This window comes from Rana temporaria, chromosome 10 (genome assembly GCF_905171775.1).
Source record: "Rana temporaria chromosome 10, aRanTem1.1, whole genome shotgun sequence".
NCBI classification, from domain to species: domain Eukaryota; kingdom Metazoa; phylum Chordata; class Amphibia; order Anura; family Ranidae; genus Rana; species Rana temporaria.
Genome location: NC_053498.1, coordinates 73,781,450 through 73,794,717, shown reverse-complemented (window position 1 = coordinate 73,794,717; position 13,268 = coordinate 73,781,450). Strand labels below are relative to the sequence as shown.

General features: G+C 44.8%; 1 non-coding gene across 1 annotated transcript; it reads left to right on the top strand.

Moving 5' to 3' along the window:
* The first annotated feature begins 12,632 nt into the window (after positions 1–12,632).
* On the top strand, positions 12,633–12,704 carry TRNAR-UCU. The gene has a single exon. It is a non-coding gene; the product is annotated as a tRNA-Arg (tRNA).
* Positions 12,705–13,268: the final 564 nt, after the last annotated feature.

Genomic DNA, 13,268 nt, shown 5'->3' with positions numbered 1-13,268 from the left:
TGCAGCCCATTCCTCAACAGGAATCTACAAAGGATGAGGTCATTGGTAAGTATTATAATGTAAGCACTATAGGACATTGTAATGTATTATAATACTATATACACTGGGGTCACTGCTATATACACAGACACTCACATATCTACTATATACACAGACACTCACATATCTACTATATACACGGGGGTCACTGCTATATACACAGACACTCACACATCTACTATATACACCGACACTCACATATCTACTATATACACAGACACTCACATATCTACTATATACACAGACACTCACATATCTACTATATACACAGACACTCACATATCTACTATATACACAGACACTCACATATCTACTATATACACAGACACTCACATATCTACTATATACACAGACACTCACATATCTACTATATACACAGACACTCACATATCTACTATATACACAGACACTCACATATCTACTATATACACAGACACTCACATATCTACTATATACACAGACACTCACATATCTACTATATACACAGACACTCACATATCTACTATATACACAGACACTCACATATCTACTATATACACAGACACTCACATATCTACTATATACACAGACACTCACATATCTACTATATACACAGACACTCACATATCTTCTATATACACAGACACTCACATATCTACTATATACACTGGGGTCACTGCTATATACACAGACACTCACATATCTACTATATACACAGACACTCACATATCTACTATATACACAGACACTCACATATCTACTATATACACAGACACTCACATATCTACTATATACACAGACACTCACATATCTACTATATACACAGACACTCACATATCTACTATATACACAGACACTCACATCTCTACTATATACACAGACACTCACATATCTACTATATACACAGACACTCACATATCTACTATATACACAGACACTCACATCTCTACTATATACACAGACACTCACATATCTACTATATACACAGACACTCACATATCTACTATATACACTGGGGGGGTCACTGCTATATACACAGCCACTCACATATCTACTATATACACTGGGGGGGTCACTGCTATATACACAGCCACTCACATATCTACTATATACACAGACACTCACATATCTACTATATACACAGACACTCACATATCTACTATATACACAGACACTCACATATCTACTATATACACAGACACTCACATATCTACTATATACACAGCCACTCACATATCTACTATATACACAGACACTCACATATATACTATATACACAGACACTCACAGATAATGAAGGGAAATCTCTCCATTGGGACCCTTATAGGCAGTATTGGGAATACTGAGACAATGACTTGCAATGAATAGCAGAATGTCAGTTGGCGGACTCTGCAGTTGACCGTTGGGCAGCCAATCAGATTGAAGGTGTCAGGTGTGAGGTGACAGTTATCAGGTGTGAAGGAGATGCACAGACCTGACAGGCAACCCAATTGTAAAGTAAAGGATTGCACATGATAGACTGAGAGCTGCTACCCCCATCACCACCATCCCCATCATTGTCACTGGGAGTCAGGAATTATGGGGCCCCTTACACAGCTTCAGGCATGGGCCCCCTGGAGCAGAGAACCGGGGGGGGGGGGGTGCTGCTGTCTGAAATTGAGAAGGGGGGGGCTGCTGCGAATTAAGAAGCGGGGGGGGCCCTTTACAAAAAAAGAAGAAATAAAGAAAAATATATATAAAAAAAAAGGGGGTAGCCATCCGGGGCCCTGGGGACCTCTGGGCCCTTTACTGTAATAGAAATAAAATATATATATATATATATATATATATATATATATATATATATATATATATATATAAAAATAAAAGAAATAAAAAATGTATAAAAAATATTTTTATTTTTTATACAAAAAAGGGGGGTTGTCACCTGGGGATCTCCGGGCCCCTGGGGACCTCCGTACCCCTAACAAACAAACAAAAATTAGCCCTTTAATAAAAAATAAAATAAAAATATATTAAAAAATATATTTTTTTTTATAAAAAAAAAGGGGGTGTTGCCATCTGGGGCCCTGGGGGCCTCCGGACCCCTAAAAAAAAAATGTTTTAAAGGGGGTTGCCATCCGGGCCCCTTACAGGAGATTTCTATTTCTAGGTGGCCACAAAGTATAAATATCGTTCAAGGTTTACAACCATTTTATATGTCCACAGATTCTGTGTAGCATCAATAAATGAAGTGTAAATAGCAGGAATAGAAATAATTGCTTTATTCTTTTCTCCCCAGATGCAGTCCCATCCAGCATGGAGGAGAAGCCATGCGAATTTTCAATGGAAGATTTTACCATCCTCAATGGAGAGGGGTCCTATGGGAAGGTGGTGTTGGCCTCCCATCCCTCCTTTCAACAGAAGCTGGCGGTGAAGAAGATCGTTAAACCAGAAAGATTTGAAGGCTTCGAGATTCCAGAGCGTTACATACTGGGAACATTGAGGAACAGTCCGTATATCACTCATCTATTCGGAACATTCCAGACAGAGGTAAGTCTTTTCATCTCCCAGTCTTTTCATCCTATTCCTTTACTGCTCCCCTACTGACCCAGACCTTCTAAAATGTATGTTATGCAAAATAACAAATCTTTGGGAGTCAAAATGTACACAAGGATAAGCCTCTCCCTTCCCCCGATGACAGTCTTTGGGCGTATCAATTAGTCCTTTGACCAATGAGTGTTGAATTGTGAGAGGCAGAGGGGAGCCCCACTTGTATCCCACACCAGATTTTTCTAAGGGCTCCGGCTGTGGTCGGGGAAGCAGTATAGGTAAGAGCAGAACTCTAGAGCGCCTCCTACAGGGCTGGAGGTTGGTGAATTTTATCTGTACAGAGTAGAGGTTTTCTTTAACCACTTAAGCCCCGGACCATATTGCTGCCTAAAGACCCAAGGTGTTTTTACAGTTTGGGACTGCGTCGCTTTAACAGACAGTTGCGCGGTCGTGCGACGTGGCTCCCAAACAAAATTGGCGTCCTTTTTTCCCCACAAATAGAGCTTTCTTTTGGTGGTATTTGATCACCTCTGCGGTTTTTATTTTTTGCGCTATAAACAAAAATAGAGCGACAATTTTGAAAAAAATGCAATATTTTTTACTTTTTGCTATAATAAATATCCCCCAAAAACATATATAAAAAAAAAAAATTTCCTCAGTTTAGGCCGATACGTATTCTTCTACCTATTTTTGGTAAAAAAAATCGCAATAAGCGTTTATCGATTGGTTTGCGCAAAATTTATAGCGTTTACAAAATAGGGGATAGTTTTAATGCATTTTTATTAATTTTTTTTTTTTTAACTACTAATGGCGGCGATCAGCGATTTTTTTCGTGACTGCGACATTATGGCGGACACTTCGGACAATTTTGACACATTTTTGGGACCATTGTCATTTTCACAGCAAAAAATGCATTTAAATTGCATTCTTTATTGTGAAAATTACAGTTGCAGTTTGGGAGTTAACCACAGGTGGCGCTGTAGGATTTGGTGTACACTGTGTGTGTGTTTACAACTGTAGGGGGGTGTGGCTGTAGGAATGACGTCATCGATCGAGTCTCCCTATATAAGGGATCACTCGATCGATGCAGCGCCATAGTGAAGCACGGGGAAGCCGTGTTTACACACGGCTCTCCCCGTTCTTCAGCTCCGGGGAGCGATCGAGACGGAGCGGCTATAAACAAATAGCCGCGCCGTCGTCCCGGATCGCTCCCCGAGGGGACCCGACCGCCGCAAGTCGCGGGGGGGTCCCGATCGGACCCCCGACCCACGTCTAGGCAGGGACGTACAGGTACGCCAATGTGCCTGTACGTGCCATTCTGCCGACGTATATGTACATGCGGCGGTCGGGAAGGGGTTAAAGAAATGAGGTTGCCACTGTGAACTCCTGAAATTGTCCGGTGTGTGCGCCTTCCTATATTCCCCCACAAAGTGAAATCTTATCATCTCTAATGTAACCTTTATCTCTTATTTTCACACAGACTCATCTGTTCCTCGTCATGGAATTCGTGAGTGGCGGCAATCTACGGAAACTGATAGAAACTTCAGCTCCATTTGGCTACGACATGATAAGGTAAGTCCAATGACAGGGTTGTGATGGTGTCGGGGGTGGCTGACCACTGAGAACAGTCAGTGACACAGCCAGGCCCCTCCCACTGAGCCCCGTCCATCCACACCCCTATGTACTATAGGGGGAAGTCTCTTCATATTTACTGTTTATTGGTCTGTAAGGATTTTAAATGCTAATTCATGTTTTTCTTTCTTCTTTAGATGCATCACTGCTGAGATTGTTTGTGCCCTGCAATTCATCCATTCTCATGAGATCATGCATAGGTAAGTATTGGATTATCTGACTAACAATCACCCCTTGGCTTCTGGTATGTTTTATTGAATCAGGAAGAGTTCTTAGTTGCGCTGTCTCCTTTCATCTGCTGCAGAAATCTCCCCGCTCATGCCATATTCTGCTATAATGTACAATTTATACAAAATCCAGCAAGAGGAGTGAGACCTCCTCCTGATGAATATAGCAGGTGGGCGGAGCTGGAAACCCTGAACAGAGATCTTCCTGTAGGCGGATATAAAAGAAGCCAATGTCCACCCATCAATCTTCATTCTTCTTTGTATACATGTATATTTGTATCTTGGGATATGCAGAGCTAACGGCTCACTTCTTTTCTTCACAGAGATCTCACACCGGAGAACATTCTACTGGACAGCGAGAGACACATCAAGATTGCAGGCTTTGGTGTCTCACAGACTGGAGTCACAGAGACCAGAAAGATGACGGGAGTTGCGGGTACAGACGGTTACATGGCCCCAGAGGTAAGACTCCTGATATTAGACAGAATTGTAATATTTACTATATAGAGAAGAGATAAGGGGCTCCCCTTTCATTAAGGCCACATTCACACATGGGCGTTCTGAATCTTGTCTACAAATTCCCAGGTGTGAATGACAAATCGCACAATGCACATTTCAGATGCCATTTATTTGAATTATTTGCACCTAAAAAAACAGTGCGGTTCTGCCGCGATTGTCACGTGATCAACTGGGCTGCAATCGTGGTGAACCGCATTGCATGAAGAATGTTGCCTAAAAGAAGCTCCTGAACCTATTTTTGGGGCGACAAGGTTAACACGATGTAAAGCTCAAAACGGCTATGTGCTAATGCAGCCTAAATGGATAGGGTTAGACCCTCTGTCAGGTTTTTATTGGTGTCCTCAATAGGGAAGTCACACTGTTTATGTGTACTGGGGATCATTGTTAGTGAGAAAGAAAACGCAGCAGGATGCAAAATGTTACAGCTGTCTAGGGGTGCAACCGATCGTCATTGATCCGTGATCCGAACCGAAAAAGATTGATCCGAACCGCACACACGTGATCCGAGGATTGTTTTCTAAAAAAAAAAAATAATAATAATTTGCGCATGTTCAGTTCACACACAGCGTGGTCATGGCGAACGGAGGAGCTTGAATGCCCCGCGTCATTTAAATCCCCTGTATGGGAGCATTTTGGCTTCCCTGTCAAATATAATGATGAAGGAAAGAGGTTAGTGGATAAAACCGTGACGGTGTGTAGGCACTGTGGCACAAGAATGCCATATGACAGTGGGTACACATCAAGTATTGTCACTAGGGGTGCAACTGATCTGTACAGATCAGCACCTTCGGGTCGGGACACACGGCGATCCACGGGCCTCCCGGTCCATAGGAAAGGCCGCGGCTTCGGCCTAGCTATCGAAGCGGCGGCCATCGAGGTCCACCCGGCGCGGGGGATGCAGGCTGCTCCTCGGAAGTTTGTGGGCACTTGAGCTCAATATGTCATTGACTCCCAACAGCCCAGCGATGAGCTCCATGCTGCACCTTGAGGAATCCACACGGGGAGCCGCTGCTGCCGCCGCACAAGGCGTCCTGCTGCTTGCCAGAGAAGAGAGAGGAGGCGATCGGGGGGATCTGTATGGACTGAGCACGTAGGGGGGATTTTCACTAGACACTCAGCCCGCCGATCAATGACACTAAAGGGATCTGATGATTGGGATAGTTCAGGTCACAGTAGGGAACTGGTGACACCACTTTCGTACATGGGGCTGCGACTTCCACTTGGCTGCACATATAAGTATTGCGAGATGCAGTTATTTCAACACAAAACAGAGCTTATACGCTTAAATACAGTATTTGTAAATCTGACGGACTGTTTAAATGTGAAAATCAGAGGTGTTCTGTCACATTAGCAATAAACAGTCCGTCGGATTTCCAAACACTGTATTTAAGCACATAAGCTCCGTTTTGTGTTGAGAAGAACTGTGAAATCTAAAACTCTGGTGGGTGTAACAAGATTTGTGTTTTTTTTTTTTTGCTGATCCGAAAATGATCCGATCCGTGACTCCTGATCCGAGGATCGATCCGATCCGTGAGTTTTTTGATCCGTTGCACCCCTACAGCTGTCCCCAGAACAGGAATAGAGGGAAGTCTTCCAATGGTGACACCTGTTTGGGGACAAGATCCTAAGAGTAGAGTTTCCCTCATTTTGGGAGAATTCCTTTGACTTTCTCTTGAGCCTTGGGGACAAGAAGTGAAGGGAAATTCCCTTAATGGGACATAGACAGCAAAAATAAACTGGCAGGGGTCTCAACCCTTCCGTAGTCTATCCAATACTTAGAAAACAAAGGTTTTGAGTATATATAAATGTTAGGCTCCACCTCCAACATTCACAAGCTCCGCCTTAATTTAATGTATTTTGAGATCAATTTTAGGACTCCTGGGAGGCTTCATACATCACATATGTCAGCATGGAGTCATCTGTGTCCTCTGCCTGGTCTAGGAATGTTCTCATCCTTTTTTATCTCCTTATGTTTCTACAGGTCATGGAAAAAGAAGAATACAACATCTCAGCGGACTATTACTCCTTGGGGGTGATATTGTATGAGATGGCCAACAGCCCGGGTCGCTTCAGAAAGATCAAGGAAAATCAGAGTGAAAGTTTGTTAACGACAGTCCTCTGGGAGTTGGAAACCGCTCATGACCGTTACATCCGTGAACTCGTAGCTTTGGTGAGTATACACAGAGCTTTACCTTCTCTTCACAGACAAACCCCTTTCCAGGTTATACAGACCTTGTTAGGAGTTCAGAACACACAACTGTACATTCTTCCCGCCACACATTCATGTGGCTCATAGCAATACTTTTAGTACACTGACTGCTTAGTGGAAGGATCTGCCTTTACTTATAGTCCCCTAAGCAGTCTCAGTGTTGTGATAAGGAAAGCAGAAGCCCTTGTGTCCCCTAAGGCCCCATACACACGATAGAATTTATCCGCGAATACGGTCCAGCGGACCGTTTCCGCGGATAAATCCTCTCGAGGATTTCGGCGGATTTTCATGCGATGGAGTGTACACACTCCATCGCCGAAATCCTCTGGCGATGACGTGTCGCGCCGTCGCCGCGATTATGACGCGGCGACGTGCGCGACGCTGTCATATAAGGAATTCCACGCATGCGTCGAATCATTACGACGCATGCGGGGGATCCCTTCGGACGGATGGATCCGGTGAGTCTGTACAGACCAGCAGATCCATCCGTTGGGATGGACTCCAGCAGATGGATATGTTCTGCATGTCAGCAAATATTCGATCTGCTGGAATCCATCCCAGGGGAGATATATCCGCGGAAACAGATCCGCTGGCGTGTACACACCATAGGATCTATCCGCTGAAACCCATTTGCTGGGATTTATCTGTGGATGGATTCTATCGTGTGTACGGGGCCTTATACCTCACTGCAGAGGCTATGTATGACTTGGGTTCACGTTCTGTGTGTTTCATTTAAAAACCCAATCACACATATAGAGCATTCGACTTCTGAGAACTTTCCTTACACAGACAGCATATAGAACTCCCCTGGTGCTGTCATCGATGGAAGAAAACAAATCATTCATGACAGTGGCAGATTTGATAGAAAGATCGTTTTATATATATTCATCATAACGATTCATTTCAAAATATCCTTAGTTGTGTTTTTAGTTTTCCTTTAAAGCCTCTCGTGAGCGAACATGACACAAATAAGGTACCATACTATGACCCGATCATCACATAGTGGTGGGTTTACAAGCAAAATCAAGGAAGCTGAAATATGTCGCTGTCAGAATCAAATATTACAATGGGGAGTTCTATTGCTCACATGTTGTTATTGTTCTCTCTGTGTTTCTTATCATATTTCTTTCTTCTTTACAGCTCTTATGGGAAAACATTGATATACGGACATACCTGGTACGTGACATCAGACGGCACACATTTTTCGAGTGGACTAAATGGGACGAGGTGGAGAAAGGAGAGTCACCCCCAGCAATTATACAAAAACCGGTAAGTATATGAATAATGGAGGGGTCCATGTATGTGCAGCATCTAAGAAGTATTTTTGTACAGAATTCTCCCAGTTGTGATTTTGTGGTTCCTGCACAATCACATGGTCTGGGGACTTTTTGAAGGAATTCTGTTTATTATTGGTAATAATTATTGTTTATGTGTCAGGTGCACAACTTAGGCCTGCTTTATTCTGGAGATTCCACCAGGAACACACTTCCTGTTATGAGGTGACAACACGCACTCACTGTATTTATGGAGAAGTGTTGTCACCCATGCCTGATCAGAACTACAAACACCTCCACCCCCTCTACTTATCTCCATTGCACAGAGGGGTGTTGCTTTGTAGTACACAGACAAAAGCTGAGAAAGCGAATAACACTGAGATCTCAGCTTAGGCCACCGGAACTTACAAGGTCACTGGATTTCTTACAGGATTATTAGGTATTTTTTTTGTACTTACAGAAAATGTAATTAGCCTTAAAGAACAAAAACAAATGCAGCCTCCACGTGTAAGGGCCTTGCTGGAGTAGATGACCTTTTTGTTCTTGGGTTTAGAAATACGCAAAGGGTGTGTTAATGCAGTGCTCCTTCTGACCACTAGAGGGAGCAGGGGTTGAAGGACCCCTCTTGGGGTATTCTGCTGCACGTTGGGGGTTGGGTTCACCAAGCCTTGTCACCATTTTCTGTATCAATCAGAAACACTAACAAATGTCTTTTTCTCTTTCCAGATTGTCCCGGAACCTGAATATTATAGTATGACGGTAAAGAAATTAATGGCTGATGAAAGCCATCCAGAGTATGGAGATTCTTACATAAGTGAAGAATCCAATGAAAACTCAGAGGACTCAGAGAATTCCGAAGAATCTTCCATTATAAGCGAAGAAGGCGCTGAAAACCAAGAAGACCCAGAGGATTCCGAAGAATCTTCCATTGTAAGCGAAGAAGACGCTGAAAACCAAGAAGACCCGGAGGATTCCAAAGAATCTTCCATTATAAGCGAAGAAGACTCTGTAAACCAAGAAGACCCAGAGGATTCCAAAGAATCTTCTATTATAAGCGAAGAAGACTCTGTAAACCAAGAAGACACGGAGGCTTCACCAGCATGTGACGTTCACACGGAGACTTCACCAGCATGTGACGTTCACACGGAGGCTTCACCAGCATGTGACGTGCACACCGAGGCTTCAACAGCATGTGATGTTCACACCGAGGCTTCACCAGCATGTGACATTCACACGGAGGCTTCACCAGCATGTGACGTTCACACAGAGGCTTCACCAGTATGTGACGTTCACACAGAGGCTTCACCAGCATGTGACGTTCACACGGAGGCTTCACCAGCATGTGACGTTCACACAGAGGCTTCACCAGCATGTGACGTGCACACGGAGGCTTCACCAGCATGTGACGTGCACACCGAGGCTTCACCAGCATGTGACGTTCACACCGAGGCTTCACCAGCATGTGACGTTCACACCGAGGCTTCACCAGCATGTGACATTCACACCGAGGCTTCACCAGCATGTGACGGTCACACCGAGGCTTCACCAGCAGGTGACATTCACACCGAGGCTTCACCAGCATGTGACGTTCACACGGAGGCTTCACCAGTATGTGACGTTCACACGGAGGCTTCACCAGCATGTGACGTTCACACGGAGACTTCACCAGCATGTGACGAAGATGGGGGCAAGGTTACCACAAATGATAGGCACATACTAGTGGTAGGGGATTCAGTTATTGGAAGAATACAGAGGGCAATCTGTCACAAAGACCATTATCGCCAAACAGTATGTTGTTTACCGGGCGCTCGGGTTCGGAACATTGCAGATTGCATGGACAGATTATTAGATGACACTGGAGAGGACCCAGCTGTCATGGTATATATCGGTACCAATGACAAAGTTAGAGAAAGATGGAGCGCCCTACAAAATGATTTCAGGGACTTGGGGGCCATATTGAAGAGAAGGTCCCCCAAGGCAATATTTTCTGAAATACTGCCTGCACCTCGAGCCACACCACAGAGACAGCAAGAGCTTATGGTACTTAACAAGTGGCTGAGGAACTGGTGCAGGGAGGAGGGGTTTGGCTTCATGGCGAACTGGACTGACTTTTCAGGCCGTTACCATCTTTATAGTAGCGACGGATTGCACTTAAATGGGAGGGGTGCAGCTTTCTTGGGATTGAAGATGGCCAAAATGTTGGAAGAAAATTTAAACTAGGCGATGAGAAGAGGACGATTTGCTACTGAATATGAGGGAGAGGATCTTCATTTCAAGCCATCAAGACAGGAATCCACTACAGATGTGGCCCTTGGGGTGCTTTTTTATTCATTGGCACCAATAAAGGGCAGAATTCCCCCCAATGACACCAATGATAGGGCAGAATTCCTCCCAATGACACCAATGGTAGGGCAGATTTCCTCCCAATAACACCAATGATGGGGTAGAATTCTTCCCAGTTATGGGGCAGACTTTCTCCCAATGACGCCAATGATGGGGTCCAATGACACCAATGATAGGGGATTTTGTATTCCTGATAGCCACAGTCCAGCCCCCTTAAAGTCTGGAGGACAGTATTCTGACCCTTTGTTTAGAAAGTTTGGAGACCCCTGCACTACATCATCAATCTCTTAAAAGATTCTCATAAGCAGCTTCTGAATCACCAACTATCAACGCAGCTGGACAAACAAGACAATTGGTTGTTCCTAGAAGACTGAACAAAAAGTTTGAGGGACCCTCCTAGGGGCCAGGTACGGCTGTACCAACACAGGTCCCTACACTGGTGGCGGCTGCCACTCCAGTAACCGGAGGGTCTTTCCATCAGCCCTCTATTTACCTTTCTGCAACTTCTGCAGAAGCTTTAAGGTTTGACAATACATTGCCCAAACATAATCACCTGTAAAAAAAGTGTCTGAGATATTGGTGGTAAACAGCCTGTTAGGCCTGAGGGGAACCAAACCAAGCCTTCCAAAAGTTGCCAAGAGTGTACATGTAGACATTAAGCTTTAAGGTTAATCAAAAATATAACACTCTAAAGGGAAAGGTAGAACAACGGGGGAGTATGGAAGAGGGAGAGAGGGAGGAAAGGGGGGAGAAGGGAAGGTTGGAGGAAGAAGGGGGTGAGGGTTTGGGGGGACCCCCACACACCTTCCCTACCCGCAACCTTCTATCCACCCCTACTTTCCTCCCTCTCTGCCTCTTCCATACTCCCCCTCCCCTTGTTCTACCTTGCCCTTTAGAATGTGATACTTTTGATTAACCTTAAAACATAATGTCTACATTTACACTCTTGGCAACTTTTGGATATGAGGCAGCTTTTGGAGGACTTGGTTTGGTTCCCCCCGGGCCTAGCAGGCCGTTTACCACCAACATCTCAAGCACGTTTTTACAGGTGATATCTTTGATCTATGTATTGTCGATCGACATAAAGTAATTGATTATGTTGTGAAGTTTGAAAGCCGGTATGTTTTTGAGGTGTGTGTTGGACCGGCTTTGAGGGGAGGTTGAAGGCCGGTATGTTTTTGAGGCGTGTAAGAAATGTAGAAATGAGAACTCTTCCCGTCAGTGAGGTCCTTAATTGAGAAGTCAGAGGCGTCACTCACACGGGTGTATGAATCTGTACCCTGTGTGGGGGCTGCGTTAACCCCAAAAAGGAGATCCATGTGGGTGCAGTTGTGCGGACGCACCCTGGGTGCGTTCGGGGCCGTGCATCGGCACCCACACAGATGTCACATTGGGTACAGCTGCTGCACCCCAGATGACAGCAATAGGACTGCCTACACGGGATGCTGGGAACAACTGTGCATCCCTATTCCGGTAAACACGGCCCTCCCATCGGGTACGGATTAATACCCCTCGTGTGAATGAGGCCTAAGGGTGAATGGAATATTTAGCTCCAGTGTGTTGTTAATTTGGGGACCACTGTACCCCTCTTTATTGTTATTTGGGTGTGTTTTATTACAGGAGTGTTATATATTGTAGATTAGGATAAGTTTGGATTTCTTCTGAATGCACTTTGAGTAAACATAAGTGATGTACCCCGCTCAGAGGGGGGTGGGCCTTAGAGAACAGAGGCCGCATATGGGCAGTATGGTGAGCTTAGTGGTGAGCCTTGCAGCACTGTGGTCCTGATTTCAGATTCTGACCAGGACACTATCTGCATGGAGTTTGCATGTTCTCCCTGTGCGTGCGTGGGTTTCCTCCCACACTACATGCTACTTTTGCGTTGGTGGTGCAGTGGTAAGCACAGCTGCTTTCTAAGCAGATGAGCCGGGTTCGATTCCCGGCCAACGCCATCTCCAATACTTGGAGTCCTCAGAGAGAAAAGCGCTATACAAGGTCAATGCGGAGTATATATTAGCGTGGAATAAAGACTGAAGAGAACGTGTGGAATGTTTGAGGAAGAAAATGTTCCCCCCAGAATCTATAGAAGGTGAGCCCATCAACTGATAGAAGACGCTTAGCTTTGGCTGCGATCACACCTAGGCGTTCTGGATCGCGGACGGAATTACTGCAATTTCCCGAATTGCCGCAAAACGCGCGACACGCTTGTGATCCCGTTACTTTCAATGGCACCCCCAATCATGGGACAATATTGTCACCTGACAAATCACACAAACAAAATGAAGGGACACCTGTTTCCCAGAAGCAGTCCTGCGACTTGTCAGGCGACAATCGTGGCAAAAATTACGCCTCGATTGGGGTGATATTGAAAGTAAGGGGGATCACATACTCCACCCAGCAGGAATATTACACCCCCTCAACTGTCTAGATTTACACTAAAGTTTCAAATATAAAAATCTTTGAATGCTGCAGACCTCAGCACACGCCATGTGTCATGTAACCACTTATAGACCAC